Source organism: Panulirus ornatus, chromosome 21, assembly GCF_036320965.1.
Source record: "Panulirus ornatus isolate Po-2019 chromosome 21, ASM3632096v1, whole genome shotgun sequence".
Classification (NCBI taxonomy): Eukaryota; Metazoa; Arthropoda; class Malacostraca; order Decapoda; family Palinuridae; genus Panulirus; species Panulirus ornatus.
The window spans coordinates 285,234-312,160 of NC_092244.1; the positions used below are offsets into that span (position 1 = coordinate 285,234).

The window sequence follows — 26,927 nt, forward strand, 5'->3', positions numbered from 1 at the left end:
TGCAATCTATTCTTGTCACATATAACACTTAACAACACTTAGATACACAGCTCATTCTTAGTAAATCTGGATTTTCCTAAGGTGACCAGTGAGTGCTATGTGCTGGTCATACCTTTTGGCAAAATGGTAGGAACAATAGATAGAAGTAGTAGTTAGGATTATTTTGAGGGGAGCACTAGGTAGAAACTTTACGTAGAAGTAGTAGGTCATAATATTGGGCAGGAGCATTAGATAGAAGTAATGAGTAGAAAAATTAGATAGGAGTCTCTGCAAACACTGTGCTAGACTTGTCCTCCACCAGTGACCTGTTGAGGTACTAAGGCTAAGAAGCGGCACTGGAGTTTACTATTTATGCAGACTGTCACCTTGGCAATCCCCGAAGGGAGTTCCTGAAGGAAACAGGCATTAGAGATATAGATAGATGGAAGAAGAGATGATGAAAAGTATGAATTATGGATAGCAGCCTCTGCAAACACTGTGCTAAACTTACCCTCCACCAGTGAGTGACCTGTTAAGGATGAGGCACTTAAGGCTAAGAAGCAGCACTGGAGTTGACTGTTTATGCAGACTGTCACCTTGGCCTTCCCCTTAAGGGAGTTCCAGAAGGAAACAGGCATTAGAGATATAGATAGATGGAAGAAGAGATGATGAAAAGTATGAATTATGGAAAAAGTGAAAAACCTATCTATTAAAAAGTGCCAAGTTATAGTTATAGATAAATACATGAGAGGGTAGAGAATTCCAGAGCTTTGAAGTGTAGGGAAAGAGACAATTTACCACAGCAGCCCAACCTTGAGTTGCCTACAGTCACACAGTAATCATGTGATGTGGTAGCTTGCTGAGTATTGCATGGTCTAGTTAATGGTGGGGGCACTCATGGAGGCAGTGCTTAGGATCAGAAACCAAAGTAATACCTTTAGGGAGAGGAAAGTGAACCAATATTTGCAGCATAAGGGCAAGTGGAGCAAGTTTTGAGAATAGCTTGGGAGAGTTGATGAGTCAGACCTCTTTCAACTTGACTTAGTCAGTTAAGGATGCAGAGCTAGAACTGCTCCAGATGTGAAAGCAGAACTCCATACAAGGATGGATCAGTCCTTTGTATAAACAGCGCAGTTTTTCAGAAAAAAGAAATTTAAACATCTAAACAGGACTCCCATTTTCTTAGAGGCAGACTTAGCTATTTCCATGATGTGATGTGCCCGAGATGGTGTAGTTGTTAAATTAGTGCCAAGTATGTTCATGGAGTCAAGAGGTGGAGTTACATAACCATCAAAGGAGAGAGGAAAGTCGTAAAGAATTTTTGATTGAGAGATGGTCAGAAAGTGGATCTTGGAGACATTAAACTTAACCAGATATTGTCTACCCAACTGAGATGTCTTTTCCATGTCTGAGTTTTTTGAGAAAGTTGTGTTAATATGAGTTGCACATAGAGTAAGAGAAAAAGGAACAGAATTAAAGGATGTGGGGTAATGCAGTGTTGAGTCATCACCATTTAAGAGTATTTGGTTATTTGTACAAGAAGAAAATTGTTTATAAAGGGGAGAAAAAGTGTAGGAGATAGGACAAAACCTTGAGGGACACCACTGATAATGGAGAAAGGGAGAGAGGCTGATCTATCAACAACCAAAGATAGATTGACCAGAGAGGAAGTTAGATATGAGTGAGCAAGTGAGGGAAGGAAACCAAAGATTGGAGCTTCGAGATGAGACCCCAATGCCACACCGTGTCAAAAGCTTTGGATATATCAGGGGCAGTTTCATAGGATTCCCCAGAATCTTTCAGGGATGATGACCAGACATAGTAAGATTGAAAGAAAATCAGCAGTGAATCTTGCCTTACAGAAGCCATACTAGTTATCAGATATATCAGAGGATATGAGAGTTGAGGAGGGATTCAAAGTCTGGAAATAGTTGGTGTCAAAATAAGTGGACACTAGTTATAAGGGTTTTATATTATTTCATTTTTATTTTACTCTTCCTAAAATAAGAAAAGCAAAGTAGATGAAAAGTTGATGAAGTCATTTCATACACAGATAAATCTTGTTTAGATTGTGTTTTTTAGCATACGATTAGGGAAACAGCATATAAGGATGCTTCTTGAATGAAGAATTTAAGTATCATTAAACTCTCCAGTTATGGAAACTAGTTGCACTTTATTTTTAGATATAATTATCCAGTACTTTTGTTTTTGTTATCTAGATCCATAAAGAATTGATAAAAGCTGTTTCTTTACAGGTTTGGCTGTCCCACAAGCTTAAGAAATTTTTAAGATTCCAGGAGGTTAGAATATTCTAACCCCCTATCTTCTGGTGAGATGTAAGTCTTTCACCCCTCACTAACCACCTTTCATTAGTTGCAGCCAACAGTTCCTTTCAGGTCTCTCCTGCCAGTCAGGGTGACCACTTGGAAATGATGCCTTTATCCCATCAGCTGACATGTTAGTCATAACTGGTTGCCTCAGAATTTTCAGATTTTTGGATGATATGGGTATCCAACTTTTTTGTCCTCCACCTTACCTTGGATAAGTATCCTTATGTGAATCAATTAGGATGTGGTGTCCTTATGTATGATGAATTTTTTGTTTTTAGTGACTGGCAGGGCTCAGGAGAAACATGCCTCAATGGAGGCCATCTCAGGTGAAAGAAATAAGCAAAAGGAGAAGTAAATAGAAATTGATCAGGGCTCCCTAGGTGTCTGTATAGCTCAATGTTGTCCAAACTGGGGTACATGTACACCTGGGGATGTGCAGCATTGTTCATAGGGGTACATGAGAAGATAATGATTTTTTTTTTCAAACTGTGTCACATATTTGTCACGTATTTGTCACATATTTCAAACTGTGTCACATATTTGCCCAGAATGGCAAAAATCATCAGTGAACATCAACCTCACATTTCACATTGAGTTGTAAGTAATTTTCAAGCATTTTTATGTTATTTTGTTAGTCATTTTCCTTTATTATTATTATTATTATTTTGCTTTGTCGCTGTCTCCCGCGTTAGCGAGGTAGCGCAAGGAAACAGACGAAAGAATGGCCCAACCCGCCCACATACACATGTATATACATACACGTCCACACACGCAAATATACATACCTATACATCTCAATGTACACATATATATACACACACAGACATATACATATATACACATGTATATAATTCATACTGTCTGCCTTTAGTCATTCCCATCGCCACCTCACCACACATGGAATAACAACCCCCTCCCCCCTCATGTGTGCGAGGTAGCGCTAGGAAAAGACACCAAAGGCCCCATTCGTTCACACTCAGTCTCTAGCTGTCATGTAATAATGCACCGAAACCACAGCTCCCTTTCCACATCCAGGCCCCACAGAACTTTCCATGGTTTACCCCAGACGCTTCACATGCCCTGGTTCAATCCATTGACAGCATGTCGACCCCGGTATACCACATCGTTCCAATTCACTCTATTCCTTGCACGCCTTTCACCCTCCTGCATGTTCAGGCCCCGATCACTCAAAATCTTTTTCACTTCATCTTTCCACCTCCAATTTGGTCTCCCACTTCTCCTCGTTCCCTCCACCTCTGACACATATATCCTCTTGGTCAATCTTTCCTCACTCATTCTCTCCATGTGACCAAACCATTTCAAAACACCCTCTTCTGCTTTCTCAACCACACTCTTTTTATTTCCTCTTACCCTTACATTACTTACTCGATCAAACCACCCCACACCACATATTGTCCTCAAACATCTCATTTCCAGCACATCCACCCTCCTGCGCACAACTCTATCCATAGCCCACGCCTCGCAACCATACAACATTGTTGGAACCACTATTCCTTCAAACATACCCATTTTTGCTTTCCAAGATAATGTTCTCGACTTCCAAACATTCTTCAGCTGAATAATAATTTATTGTCCAACACTCAGATTATGCAAACTTTTAATATATTTTGTAATGTCCATCCAAATATTGAGTTTAATCAGTTATGGGGGTACTTAATGGTAGAAGAAGGTAACAAGGCATACAATAGGCAGAAAAGTTTGGACAACACTGGTATAGCTGACTCTTGGAGGAAGAAAGGTCATATGAAGAGGCAAAGACAAAAGAAGGGAGAGAATTCCTTAGCTTAGCTGTTTGAATGAAGAAGTAGGTATCATAACAGCCAATCCTTGAGTTGCCAGACTCCAAACAGAAACTGTGGGAAGCAGCAGACTTGGGTCCAAACCTTGGGGATGATGACAATTTCCGACAGCTGATGAGAAAGTAATATCTGTAGAATAGAGAGAGTGTAACATCTTGGCATATGGAAAGGGAAGATTGAAGAGAGGTGATGCCCGGAGAATTAATGAGACATAATGCTTTTGATTCCACTCCAGTTAACAGAGAGGTGGAGAATGAACTCCCCAGCTGTGTGAGCAGTATTCCATACTTGGTTGAATAAAACTCACAGTATATGTGGAACAGCTGCTCTCAAGAAAAATGATTATGGCACCTGGTCATCACTGCCATCTTTTGGGGAACAGACTTTATAATGCTGATTATGTGGGGTTTCCAGAACAAAGTGAAAGATATTGTTTTGTCCAACATGTTTATGTTCTTCCAGGGTTAAAAAGCAGTGTTATGAAAATGATCAGTGGTAAACAAATGGACTTATGAAGATACTGAGCGAAATTGCATTTAAGCAATATTAGATTTTAGGTTACTGTTTCTCCATTCTGAAATGAGTGAGAGAAGATATATGATCAGTACAAGAGAGAGAATGAATATTAAAGGGAGAAGGGGAAAAGCAAGTGTGTAAAGTGGAATCATCAGCATTGGAGTGAATGGAGTTAGAAAGTAGAGAGAGTAGGAATAGGACAGAGCTGTGGAGAAAACTACTGTTGAATGGATAGGAGGGGAAAGTCACTTCATCAATGTTTATGTTGATGAAACAGTCAAAGAGGAAACTGTGCATTAGAAAATAGAAAGAAGCTACAAAACTCCAGGAAGGGAGTTTAAAAAGCAAAGACATGCCATACTCTGTCAAGTGCTTCAGAGATGTCAAGGGTAGTACAACAAAAGTTTCACCAAAATCACTGATAGAGGAGGACCAGAAGTGTCTCAGGACAGAAGATCACGAATAGACCTAGTTCTGAAAACCAGACGGGAATGGAATTCTAAGTGTTTCATTCTAAGAATGGGATTCTGAGTGTCTTAGGACAGTGTAAAGTCTAATAATCTAAAAATGGAATGCTAATTGTCTAAGGACAAAACTAAGAACTAGCAAGGTTGGGAGGCTGTTACTGCTAATCACAGCACCTTTTTGATGTTATCCCAGCTCTTCTGCTTGGAAGAGCAACATTTGCCATTTCCCCAATCCTGCATAATACCCTCTTGTCAACCTGTTCAAGGCAAATAGAATAAAGTATCCTGTTAGATTATACTCAAATAGTTCCTTTCAAGTCAGGGATTGACTCCATAACTGCAGAAACCATTGCAAGTTCCATAAATAGGTATATCATTGTTGTGAAAGGGCTTAGGTTGGAAAGTGATTTCTCAACCATCACTCTTAGAGAGGACTTTTTATAACCCCAGAATCATTGTTTAACCCTTTGGCAATGATTGTCAACTTATCTCAGCGCTCACATCATTGTAGCTCACCACAAAAAGTGACTTAAGTCTAAATGCAACAGTATATGAAAAACTGTTTGAACGTCTCACCCACAGAAAACTTCCCTGATGACAGAATGGCCTCAGGAACCCAGATATGATCTTGCTCTCTGCTTGTGCTCAAGTTTAAATCTATCATATATAATAGTGACTAATTTAATCTTTCACTTCACCATTGGATTGATTATTTTTTAGCAGAGACAGCACGGGCAGCTAAGGTTTAATCAGGGCCATCTCATTAATGTTGTCTGTTTTATGTATATATTGTGTATATAAGCGGATGGTCCATTCTTTCTTCATTTGTTTCCTGACTCTTCCTCACTGATGCAGGAAATGGCAATCAAGTACAATAAATAATACAAATATACATATATATTTAATATTCATATCTTATTATACTTAGTCACTGTCTCCAGTGTTAGCGAGGTAGCACAAGGAAACAGACGAAAGAATGGCCCAACCCACCCACATACACATGTATATACATAAACACCCACACACACATACATACATACCTGTGCATTTCAACAAATACATACACATACAGACATATACATATAGACACATGTACATATTCATACATGCTGCCTTCATCCATTCCCTCTGCCACCCCACCACACGTGAAATGGCATTCCCATCCCCCCATGTGTGTGCGAGGTAGCGCTAGGAAAAGACAACAAAGGCCACATTCGCTTACACTCAGTCTCTTGCTGTCCTGTGTAATGCATTGAAACCATAGCTCCCTTTCCACATCCAGGCCCCACAGAACTTTCCATGATTTACCCCAGACACTTCACATGCCCTGGTTCAATCCATTGACAGCACGTCAACTGTAGTACACCACATCGCTCCAGTTCACTCTATTCTTTGCACACCTTTCACCCTCCTGCATGTTCAGGCCCCAGTCGCTCGTAATCTTTTTCACTTCATCCTTCCACCTCCAATTTGGTCTCCCACTTCTCGTTCCCTCCACCTCTGACACATATATCCTCGTTGTCAATCTTTCCTCACTCATTTTCTCCATGTGACCAAACCATTTCAAAACACCCTCTTCTGCTCTCTCAACCACACTCTTTTTTATTACCACACATCTCTTTTACCCTATTATTACTTACTCGATCAAACCACCTCACACCACATATTATCCTCAAACATCTCATTTCCAGCACATCAACCCTCCTCCACACAACTCTATCCATAGCCCACGCCTTGCAACCATACAACATTGTTGGAACCACTATTCCTTCAAACATACCCATTTTTGCTTGCCAAGATAATGTTCTCGACTTCCACACATTCTTCAAGGCTCCCAGAATGTTCGCACCCCCCACCCTATGATTCACTTCTGCTTCCATGGTTCCATTCGCTGCCAAATCCACTCCCAGATATCTAAAACACTTCACTTCCTCCAGTTTTTCTCCATTCAAACTTACCTCCCACTTGCCTTGACCCTCAACCCTACTGTACCTAATAACCTTGCTCTTATTCACGTTTACTCTCAACTTTCTTCTTTCACACACTTTACCAAACTCAGTCACCAGCTTCTGCAGTTTCTCACATGAATCAGCCACCAGCGCTGTATCATCAGCAAAATAAAATATATATATATCCCTGGGGATAAGGGAAAAAGAATACTTCCCACGTATTCCCTGCGTGTCGTAGAAGGCAATTATAAGGGAAGGGGGCGGGGGCTGGAAATCCTTCCCTCTCGTTTTTTTTTAATTTTCCAAAAGAAGGAACAGAGGAGGGGGCCAGGTGAGGATATTCCCTCAAAGGCCAGTCCTCTGTTCTTAACGGTACCTCGCTGTCGTGGGAAATGGCGAGTAGTATGAAAGAAAGAAAGATATATATATATATATATATATATATATATATATATATATATATATATATATATATATATATATATATATATATATATATTTTCCCTGGGGATAGGGGACAAAGAATACTTCCCACGTATTCCCTGCGTGTCGTAAAAGGCGACTAAAAGGGGAGGGAGCGGGGGGCTGGAAATCCTCCCCTCTCATTTTTTTTTTAATTTTCGAAAAGAAGGAACAGAGAATTGGGCCAGGTGAGGGTATTCCCTCAAAGGCCCAGTCCTCTGTTCTTAACGCTACCTCGCTAATGTGGGAAATGGCGAACAGTTTGAAAGAAAAAAAATATATATATATATATATATATATATATATATATATATATATATATATATATATATATATATATATATATTTTTTTTTTTTTTTTTTTTTTATACTTTGTCGCTGTCTCCCGCGTTTGCGAGGTAGCGCAAGGAAACAGACGAAAGAAATGGCCCAACCCCCCCCCCCATACACATGTACATACACACGTCCACACACGCAAATATACATACCTACACAGCTTTCCATGGTTTACCCCAGACGCTTCACATGCCTTGATTCAATCCACTGACAGCACGTCAAACCCTGTATACCACATCGCTCCAATTCACTCTATTCCTTGCCCTCCTTTCACCCTCCTGCATGTTCAGGCCCCGATCACACAAAATCTTTTTCACTCCATCTTTCCACCTCCAATTTGGTCTCCCTCTTCTCCTCGTTCCCTCCACCTCCGACACATATATCCTCTTGGTCAATCTTTCCTCACTCATTCTCTCCATGTGCCCAAACCATTTCAAAACACCCTCTTCTGCTCTCTCAACCACGCTCTTTTTATTTCCACACATCTCTCTTACCCTTACGTTACTTACTCGATCAAACCACCTCACACCACACATTGTCCTCAAACATCTCATTTCCAGCACATCCATCCTCCTGCGCACAACTCTATCCATAGCCCACGCCTCGCAACCATACAACATTGTTGGAACCACTATTCCTTCAAACATACCCATTTTTGCTTTCCGAGATAATGTTCTCGACTTCCACACATTTTTCAAGGCTCCCAAAATTTTCGCCCCCTCCCCCACCCTATGATCCACTTCCGCTTCCATGGTTCCATCCGCTGACAGATCCACTCCCAGATATCTAAAACACTTCACTTCCTCCAGTTTTTCTCCATTCAAACTCACCTCCCAAATATATATATATATATATATATATATATATGGATTTGTATGTAGCATTTATGGATCTGGAGAAGGCATATGATAGAGTTGATAGAGATGCTCTGTGGAAGGTATTAAGAATATATGGTGTGGGAGGCAAGTTGTTAGAAGCAGTGAAAAGTTTTTATCGAGGATGTAAGGCATGTGTACGTGTAGGAAGAGAGGAAAGTGATTGGTTCTCAGTGAATGTAGGTTTGCGGCAGGGGTGTGTGATGTCTCCATGGTTGTTTAATTTGTTTATGGATGGGGTTGTAAGGGAGGTAAATGCAAGAGTCCTGGAAAGAGGGGCAAGTATGAAGTCTGTTGGGGATGAGAGAGCTTGGGAAGTGAGTCAGTTGTTGTTCGCTGATGATACAGCGCTGGTGGCTGATTCATGTGAGAAACTGCAGAAGCTGGTGACTGAGTTTGGTAAAGTGTGTGGAAGAAGAAAGTTGAGAGTAAATGTGAATAAGAGCAAGGTTATTAGGTACAGTAGGGGTGAGGGTCAAGTCAATTGGGAGGTGAGTTTGAATGGAGAAAAACTGGAGGAAGTGAAGTGTTTTAGATATCTGGGAGTGGATCTGTCAGCGGATGGAACCATGGAAGCGGAAGTGGATCATAGGGTGGGGGAGGGGGCGAAAATTCTGGGAGCCTTGAAAAATGTGTGGAAGTCGAGAACACTATCTCGGAAAGCAAAAATGGGTATGTTTGAGGGAATAGTGGTTCCAACAATGTTGTATGGTTGCGAGGCGTGGGCTATGGATGGAGATGTGCGCAGGAGGATGGATGTGCTGGAAATGAGATGTTTGAGGACAATGTGTGGTGTGAGGTGGTTTGATCGAGTAAGTAACGTAAGGGTAAGAGAGATGTGTGGAAATAAAAAGAGCGTGGTTGAGAGAGCAGAAGAGGGTGTTTTGAAATGGTTTGGGCACATGGAGAGAATGAGTGAGGAGAGATTGACCAAGAGGATATATGTGTCGGAGGTGGAGGGAACAAGGAGAAGAGGGAGACCAAATTGGAGGTGGAAAGATGGAGTGAAAAAGATTTTGTGTGATCGGGGCCTGAACATGCAGGAGGGTGAAAGGAGGGCAAGAAATAGAGTGAATTGGAGTCATGTGGTATACAGGGGTTGACGTGCTGTCAGTGGATTGAAGCAAGGCATGTGAAGCGTCTGGGGTAAACCATGGAAAGCTGTGTAGGTATGTATATTTGCGTGTGTGGACGTGTGTATGTACATGTGTATGGGGGGGGGGTTGGGCCATTTCTTTCGTCTGTTTCCTTGCGCTACCTCGCAAACGCGGGAGACGGCGACAAAGTATAAAAAAAAAAAAAAAAAAAAAAAAAAAATATATATATATATATATATATATATATATATATATATATGTGTGTGTGTGTAAATAAATTATACATTTCCTTTTTTCCATAGCCAGAGGTTGAACCATGTGACATTCATTTTTTTCATTCATTTCAAGCTAGAAGTTTCAGTTTTCTAAATTGTTTCTTACATTTTTCATATGTATATATATATGTATGTGTGTGTGTGTGTATATGTGCGTATGTATGTGTATGTGTGTGTATATGTATATATATATGTATATTATCCCTGGGGATAGGGGTGAAAGAATACTTCCCACGTATTCCTCGCGTGTCGTAGAAAGCGACTAGAGGGGACGGGAGCGGGGGGCCAGAAATCCTCCCCTCCTTGTATTAACTTTCTAAAAATGGGAAACAGAAGAAGGAGTCACGCGGGGAGTGCTCATCCTCCTCGAAGGCTCAGAGTGGGGTGCCTAAATGTGTGTGGATGTAACCAAGATGTGAAAAAAGGAGAGATAGGTAGTATGTTTGAGGAAAGGAACCTGGATGTTTTGGCTCTGAGTGAAACGAAGCTCAAGGGTAAAGGGGAAGAGTGGTTTGGGAATGTCTGGGGAGTAAAGTCAGGGGTTAGTGAGAGGACAAGAGCAAGGGAAGGAGTAGCAATACTCCTGAAACAGGAGTTGTGGGAGTATGTGATAGAGTGTAAGAAAGTAAATTCTCGATTAATATGGGTAAAACTGAAAGTTGATGGAGAGAGGTGGGTGATTATTGGTGCATATGCACCTGGGCATGAGAAGAAAGATCAAGAGAGGCAAGTGTTTTGGGAGCAGCTGAATGAGTGTGTTAGTGGTTTTGATGCACGAGACCGGGTTATAGTGATGGGTGATTTGAATGCAAAGTTGAGTAATGTGGCAGTTGAGGGAATAATTGGTATACATGGGGTGTTCAGTGTTGTAAATGGAAATGGTGAAGAGCTTGTAGATTTATGTGCTGAAAAAGGACTGATGATTGGGAATACCTGGTTTAAAAAGCGAGATATACATAAGTATACTTATGTAAGTAGGAGAGATGGCCAGAGAGCATTATTGGATTACGTGTTAATTGACAGGCATGCGAAAGAGAGACTTTTGGATGTTAATGTGCTGAGAGGTGCAACTGGAGGGATGTCTGATCATTATCTTGTGGAGGCTAAGGTGAAGATTTGTATAGGTTTTCAGAAAAGAAGAGTGAATGTTGGGGTGAAGAGGATGGTGAGAGTAAGTGAGCTTGAGAAGGAGACCTGTGTGAGGAAGTACCAGGAGAGACTGATTACAGAATGGAAAAAGGTGAGAACAATGGAAGTAAGGGGAGTGGGGGAGGAATGGGATGTATTTAGGGAATCAGTGATGGATTGCGCAAAAGATGCTTGTGGCATGAGAAGAGTGGGAGGTGGGTTGATTAGAAAGGGTAGTGAGTGGTGGGATGAAGAAGTAAGAGTATTAGTGAAAGAGAAGAGAGAGGCATTTGGACGATTTTTGCAGGGGAAAAAATGCAATTGAGTGGGAGATGTATAAAAGAGACAGGAGGTCAAGAGAAAGGTGCAAGAGGTGAAAAAAAGGGCAAATGAGAGTTGGGGTGAGAGAGTATCATTAAATTTTAGGGAGAATAAAAAGATGTTCTGGAAGGAGGTAAATAAAGTGCGTAAGACAAGGGAGCAAATGGGAACTTCAGTGAAGGGCGCAAATGGGGAGGTGATAACAAGTAGTGGTGATGTGAGAAGGAGATGGAGTGAGTATTTTGAAGGTTTGTTGAATGTGTTTGATGATAGAGTGGCAGATATAGGATGTTTTGGTCGAGGTGGTGTGCAAAGTGAGAGGGTTAGGGAAAATGATTTGGTAAACAGAGAAGAGGTAGTGAAAGCTTTGCGGAAGATGAAAGCCGGCAAGGCAGCAGGTTTGGATGGTATTGCAGAGGAATTTATTAAAAAAGGGGGTGACTGTATTGTTGACTGGTTGGTAAGGTTATTTAATGTATGTATGACTCATGGTGAGGTGCCTGAGGATTGGCGGAATGCGTGCATAGTGCCATTGTACAAAGGCAAAAGGGATAAGAGTGAGTGCTCAAATGACAGAGGTATAAGTTTGTTGAGTATTCCTGGTAAATTATATGGGAGGGTATTGATTGAGAGGGTGAAGGCATGTACAGAGCATCAGATTGGGGAAGAGCAGTGTGGTTTCAGAAGTGGTAGAGGATGTGTGGATCAGGTGTTTGCTTTGAAGAATGTATGTGAGAAATACTTAGAAAAGCAAATGGATTTGTATGTAGCATTTATGGATCTGGAGAAGGCATATGATAGAGTTGATAGAGATGCTCTGTGGAAGGTATTAAGAATATATGGTATGGGAGGAAAGTTGTTAGAAGCAGTGAAAAGTTTTTATCGAGGATGTAAGGCATGTGTACGTGTAGGAAGAGAGGAAAGTGATTGGTTCTCAGTGAATGTAGGTTTGCGGCAGGGGTGTGTGATGTCTCCATGGTTGTTTAATTTGTTTATGGATGGGGTTGTTAGGGAGGTAAATGCAAGAGTTTTGGAAAGAGGGGCAAGTATGAAGTCTGTTGGGGATGAGAGAGCTTGGGAAGTGAGTCAGTTGTTGTTCGCTGATGATACAGTGCTGGTGGCTTATTCATGTGAGAAACTGCAGAAGCTGGTGACTGAGTTTGGTAAATGTGGAAGAAGAAAGTTAAGAGTAAATGTGAATAAGAGCAAGGTTATTAGGTACAGTAGGGTTGAGGGTCAAGTCAATTGGGAGGTGAGTTTGAATGGAGAAAAACTGGAGGAAGTGAAGTGTTTTAGATATCTGGGAGTGGATCTGGCAGCGGATGGAACCATGGAAGCGGAAGTGGATCATAGGGTGGGGGAGGGGGCGAAAATTCTGGGGGCCTTGAAGAATGTGTGGAAGTCGAGAACATTATCTCGGAAAGCAAAAATGGGTATGTTTGAAGGAATAGTGGTTCCAACAATGTTGTATGGTTGCGAGGCTTGGGCTATGGATAGAGTTGTGCGCAGGAGGATGGATGTGCTGGAAATGAGATGTTTGAGGACAATGTGTGGTGTGAGGTGGTTTGATCGAGTGAGTAACGTAAGGGTAAGAGAGATGTGTGGAAATAAAAGAGCGTGGTTGAGAGAGCAGAAGAGGGTGTTTTGAAGTGGTTTGGGCACATGGAGAGGATGAGTGAGGAAAGATTGACCAAGAGGATATATGTGTCGGAGGTGGAGGGAACAAGGAGAAGAGGGAGACCAAATTGGAGGTGGAAAGATGGAGTGAAAAAGATTTTGTGTGATCGGGGCCTGAACATGCAGGAGGGTGAAAGGTTCCATGTTTCCCCCCAGACCTTCAATCCCGTTCAATCCATTGACAGACGTCCCCCTTATACCACACGTCCAAATTCACTCTATTCTTTGCCCCTTTCACCCTCCTGCAGTTCAGGCCCCATCCCAAAATCTTTTTCATTTTCCCCTTCCCCCTCCAATTTGTCCCCCCTTCTCTTTCCCTCCACCTCGACACATATATCCTTTGGGTCAATTTTTCCTCACTATTTTCCCCATGTGCCAAACCATTCAAAACCCCCTTTTCCTGCTCTCTAACCACCTTTTTTTTTTCCCCCAAATCTCTTTCCCCTTAATTTTACTTACCGACAAACACCTCACACCCAATTTCCTCAAAAAATCTTTTCCGCCTCAACCTCCTCCCAAAACTTATCCTACCCACCCCTTTGCAACCAAAACATTTTGGAACCACTTTCCCCTTCAAACATACCCATTTTTGTTTTCCAGATAATGTTCTCGACTTCCACACATTTTAAAGGCTCCCAAAATTTCGCCCCCCCCACCCTATGATTACTTCCCTTCCATGGTTCCATCGCTGCCAAAATCCACTCCCAATATAAAAAACACTTCCTTCCCATTTTTTCTCCTTAAATTTACCCCCCATTGCCTTGCCCCTAAACCCTACTGTACCAATAACCTTGCTCTTATTCACTTTTACCTCAACTTTTTTCTTTCACACACTTTCCCAAAACCAGTCACCGCTTCTGCAGTTTCTCACTGAATCAGCCCCAGCGCTGTATCATCGCAAAAAAAAAATATATATATATCCCTGGGGATGGGGGAAAAGAATATTTCCCCACGTTTTCCCGCGTGTCGTAGAAGCAAAAGGGGAAAGGGGGGGGGGGGCTGGAAATCCTTCCCCTCGTTTTTTTTTAAAATTTTCCCAAAAAGAAGGAAAGAGGGGGGGGCCCAGGTGAGGATATTCCCTCAAAGGCCAGTCCTCTGTTCTTAACGGTACCTCGCTGTCGTGGGAAATGGCGAGTAGTATGAAAGAAAGAAAGATATATATATATATATATATATATATATATATATATATATATATATATATATATATATATATATATATATATATATATATATTTTCCCTGGGGATAGGGGACAAAGAATACTTCCCACGTATTCCCTGCGTGTCGTAAAAGGCGACTAAAAGGGGAGGGAGCGGGGGGCTGGAAATCCTCCCCTCTCATTTTTTTTTTAATTTTCGAAAAGAAGGACAGAGAATTGGGCCAGGTGAGGGTATTCCCTCAAAGGCCCAGTCCTCTGTTCTTAACGCTACCTCGCTAATGTGGGAAATGGCGAACAGTTTGAAAGAAAAAAAATATATATATATATATATATATATATATATATATATATATATATATATATATATATTTTTTTTTTTTTTTTTTTTTTATACTTTGTCGCTGTCTCCCGCGTTTGCGAGGTAGCGCAAGGAAACAGACGAAAGAAATGGCCCAACCCCCCCCCCATACACATGTACATACACACGTCCACACACGCAAATATACATACCTACACAGCTTTCCATGGTTTACCCCAGACGCTTCACATGCCTTGATTCAATCCACTGACAGCACGTCAAACCCTGTATACCACATCGCTCCAATTCACTCTATTCCTTGCCCTCCTTTCACCCTCCTGCATGTTCAGGCCCCGATCACACAAAATCTTTTTCACTCCATCTTTCCACCTCCAATTTGGTCTCCCTCTTCTCCTCGTTCCCTCCACCTCCGACACATATATCCTCTTGGTCAATCTTTCCTCACTCATTCTCTCCATGTGCCCAAACCATTTCAAAACACCCTCTTCTGCTCTCTCAACCACGCTCTTTTTATTTCCACACATCTCTCTTACCCTTACGTTACTTACTCGATCAAACCACCTCACACCACACATTGTCCTCAAACATCTCATTTCCAGCACATCCATCCTCCTGCGCACAACTCTATCCATAGCCCACGCCTCGCAACCATACAACATTGTTGGAACCACTATTCCTTCAAACATACCCATTTTTGCTTTCCGAGATAATGTTCTCGACTTCCACACATTTTTCAAGGCTCCCAAAATTTTCGCCCCCTCCCCCACCCTATGATCCACTTCCGCTTCCATGGTTCCATCCGCTGACAGATCCACTCCCAGATATCTAAAACACTTCACTTCCTCCAGTTTTTCTCCATTCAAACTCACCTCCCAAATATATATATATATATATATATATATATATGGATTTGTATGTAGCATTTATGGATCTGGAGAAGGCATATGATAGAGTTGATAGAGATGCTCTGTGGAAGGTATTAAGAATATATGGTGTGGGAGGCAAGTTGTTAGAAGCAGTGAAAAGTTTTTATCGAGGATGTAAGGCATGTGTACGTGTAGGAAGAGAGGAAAGTGATTGGTTCTCAGTGAATGTAGGTTTGCGGCAGGGGTGTGTGATGTCTCCATGGTTGTTTAATTTGTTTATGGATGGGGTTGTAAGGGAGGTAAATGCAAGAGTCCTGGAAAGAGGGGCAAGTATGAAGTCTGTTGGGGATGAGAGAGCTTGGGAAGTGAGTCAGTTGTTGTTCGCTGATGATACAGCGCTGGTGGCTGATTCATGTGAGAAACTGCAGAAGCTGGTGACTGAGTTTGGTAAAGTGTGTGGAAGAAGAAAGTTGAGAGTAAATGTGAATAAGAGCAAGGTTATTAGGTACAGTAGGGGTGAGGGTCAAGTCAATTGGGAGGTGAGTTTGAATGGAGAAAAACTGGAGGAAGTGAAGTGTTTTAGATATCTGGGAGTGGATCTGTCAGCGGATGGAACCATGGAAGCGGAAGTGGATCATAGGGTGGGGGAGGGGGCGAAAATTCTGGGAGCCTTGAAAAATGTGTGGAAGTCGAGAACACTATCTCGGAAAGCAAAAATGGGTATGTTTGAGGGAATAGTGGTTCCAACAATGTTGTATGGTTGCGAGGCGTGGGCTATGGATGGAGATGTGCGCAGGAGGATGGATGTGCTGGAAATGAGATGTTTGAGGACAATGTGTGGTGTGAGGTGGTTTGATCGAGTAAGTAACGTAAGGGTAAGAGAGATGTGTGGAAATAAAAAGAGCGTGGTTGAGAGAGCAGAAGAGGGTGTTTTGAAATGGTTTGGGCACATGGAGAGAATGAGTGAGGAGAGATTGACCAAGAGGATATATGTGTCGGAGGTGGAGGGAACAAGGAGAAGAGGGAGACCAAATTGGAGGTGGAAAGATGGAGTGAAAAAGATTTTGTGTGATCGGGGCCTGAACATGCAGGAGGGTGAAAGGAGGGCAAGAAATAGAGTGAATTGGAGTCATGTGGTATACAGGGGTTGACGTGCTGTCAGTGGATTGAAGCAAGGCATGTGAAGCGTCTGGGGTAAACCATGGAAAGCTGTGTAGGTATGTATATTTGCGTGTGTGGACGTGTGTATGTACATGTGTATGGGGGGGGGGTTGGGCCATTTCTTTCGTCTGTTTCCTTGCGCTACCTCGCAAACGCGGGAGACGGCGACAAAGTATAAAAAAAAAAAAAAAAAAAAAAAAAAAATATATATATATATATATATATATATATATATATATATGTGTGTGTGTGTAAATAAATTATACATTTCCTTTTTTCCATAGCCAGAGGTTGAACCATGTGACATTCATTTTTTTCATTCATTTCAAGCTAGAAGTTTCAGTTTTCTAAATTGTTTCTTACATTTTTCATATGTATATATATATGTATGTGTGTGTGTGTGTATATGTGCGTATGTATGTGTATGTGTGTGTATATGTATATATATATGTATATTATCCCTGGGGATAGGGGTGAAAGAATACTTCCCACGTATTCCTCGCGTGTCGTAGAAAGCGACTAGAGGGGACGGGAGCGGGGGGCCAGAAATCCTCCCCTCCTTGTATTAACTTTCTAAAAATGGGAAACAGAAGAAGGAGTCACGCGGGGAGTGCTCATCCTCCTCGAAGGCTCAGAGTGGGGTGCCTAAATGTGTGTGGATGTAACCAAGATGTGAAAAAAGGAGAGATAGGTAGTATGTTTGAGGAAAGGAACCTGGATGTTTTGGCTCTGAGTGAAACGAAGCTCAAGGGTAAAGGGGAAGAGTGGTTTGGGAATGTCTGGGGAGTAAAGTCAGGGGTTAGTGAGAGGACAAGAGCAAGGGAAGGAGTAGCAATACTCCTGAAACAGGAGTTGTGGGAGTATGTGATAGAGTGTAAGAAAGTAAATTCTCGATTAATATGGGTAAAACTGAAAGTTGATGGAGAGAGGTGGGTGATTATTGGTGCATATGCACCTGGGCATGAGAAGAAAGATCAAGAGAGGCAAGTGTTTTGGGAGCAGCTGAATGAGTGTGTTAGTGGTTTTGATGCACGAGACCGGGTTATAGTGATGGGTGATTTGAATGCAAAGTTGAGTAATGTGGCAGTTGAGGGAATAATTGGTATACATGGGGTGTTCAGTGTTGTAAATGGAAATGGTGAAGAGCTTGTAGATTTATGTGCTGAAAAAGGACTGATGATTGGGAATACCTGGTTTAAAAAGCGAGATATACATAAGTATACTTATGTAAGTAGGAGAGATGGCCAGAGAGCATTATTGGATTACGTGTTAATTGACAGGCATGCGAAAGAGAGACTTTTGGATGTTAATGTGCTGAGAGGTGCAACTGGAGGGATGTCTGATCATTATCTTGTGGAGGCTAAGGTGAAGATTTGTATAGGTTTTCAGAAAAGAAGAGTGAATGTTGGGGTGAAGAGGATGGTGAGAGTAAGTGAGCTTGAGAAGGAGACCTGTGTGAGGAAGTACCAGGAGAGACTGATTACAGAATGGAAAAAGGTGAGAACAATGGAAGTAAGGGGAGTGGGGGAGGAATGGGATGTATTTAGGGAATCAGTGATGGATTGCGCAAAAGATGCTTGTGGCATGAGAAGAGTGGGAGGTGGGTTGATTAGAAAGGGTAGTGAGTGGTGGGATGAAGAAGTAAGAGTATTAGTGAAAGAGAAGAGAGAGGCATTTGGACGATTTTTGCAGGGGAAAAAATGCAATTGAGTGGGAGATGTATAAAAGAGACAGGAGGTCAAGAGAAAGGTGCAAGAGGTGAAAAAAAGGGCAAATGAGAGTTGGGGTGAGAGAGTATCATTAAATTTTAGGGAGAATAAAAAGATGTTCTGGAAGGAGGTAAATAAAGTGCGTAAGACAAGGGAGCAAATGGGAACTTCAGTGAAGGGCGCAAATGGGGAGGTGATAACAAGTAGTGGTGATGTGAGAAGGAGATGGAGTGAGTATTTTGAAGGTTTGTTGAATGTGTTTGATGATAGAGTGGCAGATATAGGATGTTTTGGTCGAGGTGGTGTGCAAAGTGAGAGGGTTAGGGAAAATGATTTGGTAAACAGAGAAGAGGTAGTGAAAGCTTTGCGGAAGATGAAAGCCGGCAAGGCAGCAGGTTTGGATGGTATTGCAGAGGAATTTATTAAAAAAGGGGGTGACTGTATTGTTGACTGGTTGGTAAGGTTATTTAATGTATGTATGACTCATGGTGAGGTGCCTGAGGATTGGCGGAATGCGTGCATAGTGCCATTGTACAAAGGCAAAAGGGATAAGAGTGAGTGCTCAAATTACAGAGGTATAAGTTTGTTGAGTATTCCTGGTAAATTATATGGGAGGGTATTGATTGAGAGGGTGAAGGCATGTACAGAGCATCAGATTGGGGAAGAGCAGTGTGGTTTCAGAAGTGGTAGAGGATGTGTGGATCAGGTGTTTGCTTTGAAGAATGTATGTGAGAAATACTTAGAAAAGCAAATGGATTTGTATGTAGCATTTATGGATCTGGAGAAGGCATATGATAGAGTTGATAGAGATGCTCTGTGGAAGGTATTAAGAATATATGGTATGGGAGGAAAGTTGTTAGAAGCAGTGAAAAGTTTTTATCGAGGATGTAAGGCATGTGTACGTGTAGGAAGAGAGGAAAGTGATTGGTTCTCAGTGAATGTAGGTTTGCGGCAGGGGTGTGTGATGTCTCCATGGTTGTTTAATTTGTTTATGGATGGGGTTGTTAGGGAGGTAAATGCAAGAGTTTTGGAAAGAGGGGCAAGTATGAAGTCTGTTGGGGATGAGAGAGCTTGGGAAGTGAGTCAGTTGTTGTTCGCTGATGATACAGTGCTGGTGGCTTATTCATGTGAGAAACTGCAGAAGCTGGTGACTGAGTTTGGTAAATGTGGAAGAAGAAAGTTAAGAGTAAATGTGAATAAGAGCAAGGTTATTAGGTACAGTAGGGTTGAGGGTCAAGTCAATTGGGAGGTGAGTTTGAATGGAGAAAAACTGGAGGAAGTGAAGTGTTTTAGATATCTGGGAGTGGATCTGGCAGCGGATGGAACCATGGAAGCGGAAGTGGATCATAGGGTGGGGGAGGGGGCGAAAATTCTGGGGGCCTTGAAGAATGTGTGGAAGTCGAGAACATTATCTCGGAAAGCAAAAATGGGTATGTTTGAAGGAATAGTGGTTCCAACAATGTTGTATGGTTGCGAGGCTTGGGCTATGGATAGAGTTGTGCGCAGGAGGATGGATGTGCTGGAAATGAGATGTTTGAGGACAATGTGTGGTGTGAGGTGGTTTGATCGAGTGAGTAACGTAAGGGTAAGAGAGATGTGTGGAAATAAAAGAGCGTGGTTGAGAGAGCAGAAGAGGGTGTTTTGAAGTGGTTTGGGCACATGGAGAGGATGAGTGAGGAAAGATTGACCAAGAGGATATATGTGTCGGAGGTGGAGGGAACAAGGAGAAGAGGGAGACCAAATTGGAGGTGGAAAGATGGAGTGAAAAAGATTTTGTGTGATCGGGGCCTGAACATGCAGGAGGGTGAAAGGAGGGCAAGGAATAGAGTGAATTGGAGCGATGTGGTATACCGGGGTTGACGTGCTGTCAGTGGATTGAATCAAGGCATGTGAAGCGTCTGGGGTAAACCATGGAAAGCTGTGTAGGTATGTATATTTGCGTGTGTGGACGTATGTATATACATGTGTATGGGGGTGGGTTGGGCCATTTCTTTCGTCTGTTTCCTTGCGCTACCTCGCAAACGCGGGAGACAGCGACAAAGTATAATAAATAAATAAAAAATATATATATATATATATATATATATATATATATTCTTTTTTTTTTTGTCACTGTCTCCCGCGTTTGCGAGGTAGCGTAAGGAAACAGACGAAAGAATTGGCCCAACCCACCCCCATACACATGTATATACATACGTCCACACACGCAAATATACATACCTACACAGCTTTCCATGGTTCCCAGACGCTTCACATGCCCTGATTCAATCCACTGACAGCACGTCAACCCCGGTATACCACATCGATCCAATTCACTCTATTCCTTGCCCTCCTTTCACCCTCCTGCATGTTCAGGCCCCGATCACACAAAATCTTTTTCACTCCATCTTTCCACCTCCAATTTGGTCTCCCACTTCTCCTCGTTCCCTCCACCTCCGACACATATATCCTCTTGGTCAATCTTTCCTCACTCATTCTCTTCATGTGCCCAAACCATTTCAAAACACCCTCTTCTGCTCTCTCAACCACGCTCTTTTTATTTCCACACATCTCTCTTACCCTTATGTTACTTACTCGATCAAACCACCTCACACCACACATTGTCCTCAAACATCTCATTTCCAGCACATCCATCCTCCTGCGCACAACTCTATCCATAGCCCACGCCTCGCAACCATACAACATTGTTGGAACCACTATTCCTTCAAACATACCCATTTTTGCTTTCCGAGATAATGCTCTCGACTTCCACACATTCTTCAAGGCTCCCAGAATTTTCGCCCCCTCCCCCACCCTATGATCCACTTCCACTTCCATGGTTCCATCCGCTGCCAGATCCACTCCCAGATATCTAAAACACTTTACTTCCTCCAGTTTTTCTCCATTCAAACTTACCTCCCAATTGACTTGACCCTCAACCCTACTGTACCTAATAACCTTGCTCTTATTCACATTTACTCTTAACTTTCTTCTTTCACACACTTTACCAAACTCAGTCACCAGCTTCTGCAGTTTCTCACATGAATCAGCCACCAGCGCTGTATCATCAGCGAACAACAACTGACTCACTTCCCAAGCTCTCTCATCCCCAACAGACTTCATACTTGCCCCTCTTTCCAAAACTCTTGCATTCACCTCCCTAACAACCCCATCCATAAACAAATTAAACAACCATGGAGACATCACACACCCCTGCTGCAAACCTACATTCACTGAGAACCAATCACTTTCCTCTCTTCCTACACGTACACATGCCTTACATCCTCGATAAAAACTTTTCACTGCTTCTAACAACTTTCCTCCCACACCATATATTCTTAATACCTTCCACAGAGCATCTCTATTAACTCTATCATATGCCTTCTCCAGATCCATAAATGCTACATACAAATCCATTTGCTTTTCTAAGTATTTCTCACATACATTCTTCAAAGCACACACCTGATCCACACATCCTCTACCACTTCTGAAACCACACTGCTCTTCCCCAATCTGATGCTCTGTACATGCCTTCACCCTCTCAATCAATACCCTCCCATATAATTTACCAGGAATACTCAACAGACTTATACCTCTGTAATTTGAGCACTCACTCTTATCCCCTTTGCCTTTGTACAATGGCACTATGCACGCATTCCGCCAATCCTCAGGCACCTCACCATGAGTCATACATACATTAAATAACCTTACCAACCAGTCAATAATACAGTCACCCCCTTTTTTAATAAATTCCTCTGCAATACCATCCAAACCTGCTGCCTTGCTGGCTTTCATCTTCCGCAAAGCTTTTACTACCTCTTCTCTGTTTACCAAATCAGTTTCCCTAACCCTCTCACTTTGCACACCACCTCGACCAAAACACCCTATATCTGCCACTCTGTCATCAAACACATTCAACAAACCTTCAAAATACTCACTCCATCTCCTTCTCACATCACCACTACTTGTTATCACCTCCCATATATATATATATATATATATATATATATATATATATATATATATATATATATATATTTATTTATTTATTTGTTTTGCTTTGTCGCTGTCTCCCGCATTTTCGAGGTAGCACAAGGAAACAGACGAAAGAAATGGCCCAACCCACCCCCATACACATGTATATACATACACGTCCACACACGCAAATATACATACCCATATATCTCAATATACACACATATATATACACACACAGACACATACATATATACACATGCACACAATTCACACTGTCTGCCTTTATTCATTCCCATCGCCACCTCGCCACACATGGAATAACATCCCTCTCCCCCTTCATGTGAGCGAGGTAGCGCTAGGAAAAGACAACAAAGGCCCCATTCGTTCACACTCAGTCTCTAGCTGTCATGCAATAATGCCCGAAACCACAGCTCCCTATCCACATCCAGGCCCCACACAACTTTCCATGGTTTACCCCAGACGCTTCACATGCCCTGATTTAATCCATTGACAGCACGTTGACCCCGGTATACCACATCGATCCAATTCACTCCATTCCTTGCCCGCCTTTCACCCTCCTGCATGTTCAGGCCCCAATCACTCAAAATCTTTTTCACTCCATCTTTCCACCTCCAATTTGGTCTCCCACTTCTCCTCGTTCCCTCCACCTCCGACACATATATCCTCTTGGTCAATCTTTCCTCACTCATTCTCTCCATGTGCCCAAACCATTTCAAAACACCCTCTTCTGCTCTCTCAACCACACTCTTTTTATTACCACACATCTCTCTTACCCTTTCATTACTTGATCAAACCATCTCACACCACATATTGTCCTCAAACATCTCATTTCCAGCGCATCCACCCTCCTCTGCACAACTCTATCTATAGCCCATGCCTCGTAACCATATATCATTGTTGGAACCACTATTCCTTCAAACATACCCATTTCTGCTTTTCAAGATACCGTTCTCGACTTCCACACATTCCTCAACACTCCCAGAACTTTTGCCCCTCACCCACCCTTTGATTCACTTCTGCTTCCATGGTTCCATCCATTGCCAAATCCACTCCCAGATATCTAAAACACTTCACTTCCTCCAGTTTTTCTCCATTCAAACATACCTCCCAATTGACTTGTCCCTCAACCCCACTGTACCTAATAACCTTGCTCTTATTCACATTTACTCTCAACTTTCTTCTTTCACACACTTTACCAAACTCAGGCACCAGCTTCTGCAGTTTCTCACCTGAATGCACTGAAACCACAGCTCCCTTTCCACATCCAGGCCCCACAAAACTTTCTGTGGTTTACCCCAGACGCTTCACATGCCCTGGTTCAATCCATTGAGAGCACGTTGACCCCGGCATACCACATCATTCCAATTCACTCTATTCCTTGCATGCCTTTCACCCTCCTGCATGTTCAGGCCCCGATCACTCAAAATCTTTTTCACTCCATCCCACTTCTCGTTCCCTCCACCTCTGACACATATATCCTCTTTGTCAATCTTTCCTCACTCATTCTCTCCATGTGACCGAACCATTTCAAAACTCCCTCTTCTGCTCTCTCAACCACACTCTTTTTATTACCACACATCTCTCTTACCCATTCATTATTTACTTGGTCAAACCAGCTCACACCACATATTGTGCTCAAACATCTCATTTCCAGCACATCCACCCTCCTCTGCACAACTCTATCTATAGCCCATGCCTTATAATCATATATCATTGTCGGAACCACTATTCCTTCAAACATACCCATTTTTGCTTTCCATGATAACATTCTCGCCTTCCACACATTTTTCAATGCTCCCAGAACTTTCGCCCCCTCCCCCACCCTATGACTTACTTCCACCTCCATGGTTCCATCCGCTGCCAAATCCACTCCCAGATATCTAAAACACTTCACTTCCCCCAGTTTATCTCCATTCAAACTTACCTCCCAATTGACTTGTCCCTCAACCCTACTGTACCTAATATTTATACTTCGTTGCTGTCTCCTGCATTAGTGAGGTAGTGCAAGGAAATAGATGAAAGAATGGCCCAACCCACCCAAATACACATGTATATACATACACGTCCACACACGCACATATACATACCTATACATCTCAACGTATACATATAGATACACACAGACATATACATATATACACACGTACATATTTTATACTCTCTGCCCTTATTCATTCCCGTCGCCACCCTGCCAAACATGGAATGACAACCCCCTACCCCCACATGTGTGCGAGGTAGCACTAGGAAAAGACAACAAAGGCTACATTCATTCATACTCAGTCTCTAGCTGTCATGTATAATGCACCGAAACCACAGCTCCCTTTCCACATCCAGGCCCCACAAAACTTTCCATGGTTTGCCCTAGACACTTCACATGCCCTGGTTCAATTCATTGACAGCACGTTGACTCTGGTATATATATATATATATTTATTCATTATACTTTGTCGCTGTCTCCCGCGTTAGCAAGGTAGTGCAAGGAAGCAGACAAAAGAATGGCCCAACCCACCCACATACACATGTATATACATAAATGCCCATACATGCATATATACACACCTATACATTTCATTGTATTCGTACATATACATACACAGACATATACATATATACACATACATATCCATACTTGCTGCCTTCATCCATTTCCGTCGCCACCCCGCTACACATAAAATGGCACCTCCCTCTCCCTGCGTGTGTGCAAGGTATCACTAGGAAAAGACAACAAAGGCCACATTCGTTTGCACTCATTCTCTAGCTGTCATGTGCAATGCAACCTTTTGATGATTTTTACAGACCACTTGAGTCATGGATAGGTTTCCATTTTTCTGAAGTTCATTATACTGTTGGTTTGTAGGAAGATGAACAAAAATGTTTGAAATTAGTTAGGAGAGCTTTGGTTCCATGGACCTTATCTTCCTTAAATGTCCTGAATACAGGATGTGGAATTTTGCTTTTTAGACAACATAGTAGCAGTCTAGTGCCTCATGAACAAGACTTGCAGACCCTTTCCTTGATTGAATAGATGGTAAAAAATACTCTCCATGCCAATACACAAAAGCCTGTTTTTCCAGGCTCTCTTTTTTTAAAGGGATCTTATTGTGTGGGCCAATCAATGTCCATGGCAACAGAAATGTCATAGGGGAGAGATGCATTCAGTTGGTTCTTTTTACTGGGGGTGGTTCTTCAGTGAAAAGATTACGGATTAGAAAGATTGGAGCCAAATTTTACTTCCCACCCATAGAAATCTTTATGAGTGTTTGGCAAGCTGTTGGTTTTCAGGGTTTGGTGCCATGTAGCACCAAAATGGGAGAGATAATTTTGGAGTTTTAGGAAAGGTAGGGGAAGTGTGGATCAGATTATTCAGATGTAGACGATCACGAAGAAATATTTAGTGAAGGACAAGTTGTATGCAGCTTTTATGGATCTAGAGAAAGCATATGATAGAGTTGAGTGGAATGCCTTGTGGGATGTGTTAAGGATATATGGTATAGGGGGATTACTGTTAGATAGTGTGAAGGCCCACTATAGAGGAGCAAGTGCATGTGTAAGAGAAGAACAGTTGAGCTAAAGTTCTGATATACATGTGGGTGTGAGGCAGGGCTGTGGGATGTCACCATGGCTTTTTGAAGTATATATATATGGATGGAGTGATAAGAAAGATGAAATCAAAATTAGGAAAAGGGGTACAGAAATGGAGTATGGCCATGACATATGGTGGCTAGTGGCAAGCCTGTTTGTGGATGATATTGTATTGTTTGCCGAGAGTGAAGAGGAGTTGCATAAGGTTGTGTATTATGATGCGTGTAAATGTAGGTGATTGAACATAAATGCAAGTAAAGGTAAAGTAATGGTGTTTGAAAGGAGACAGAGTGAAAGCATAGATTTTGTAAAACCATATAGAGTGAAAGAAGAAAGTGTACTAAACTGTGCTTTGGATATAGAGGGAGGAAGACTAGAAGAAGTGAGAGAATTTAAGTATTTAGGAGCTGTCTTGGGTAAGTTTGGTGGCATGGAAGGAGAGATAGGGAGAGAACAGTATAGGGTAAAAGCCATTGGGCCCCTTAATAGAATAATGAAGAGTAGAGGTGTGAGTATGAAAGTGACGAGAGGATTAAGGGACAGCATAGTCCTCCCAACCCTGACCTATGCTGCCAAAACATGGACATGGAATGAGTCACAGAGGTCAAGAATCCAGGCTGTGGAAATGAGCGATTTAGAGGAGCATATGGTATGACTAGATGGAATGAAGAAAGAAATGAAGGGGTGTATGAGAGATGTAGTATGGCAGGGAATGTAAAGGGAATGAATTGTGGAGTGGTAGAGTTGGTGAAATGTAATACTTTGAGGTGGTTTGGGCATGTGGAAAGAATGCAAGACTTGGAGTTTGCAAGGAGAGTGTATGATAGTACAATTATAGGAGTTGGTGTGAGAGAAATACCACCTGTGACATGGGCAAATAGAGTGGAAGAATACTGGAGGGAGAGAAATGGTAAAAGAA

General features: G+C 42.1%; 1 protein-coding gene across 1 annotated transcript in view; it reads left to right on the top strand.

Annotated features, from left to right (window-relative positions):
* LOC139756226 (uncharacterized) overlaps positions 1 to 26,927 on the top strand; it is a 252,544-nt gene that overhangs the window by 219,490 nt on the left and 6,127 nt on the right. The window lies entirely within an intron of this gene.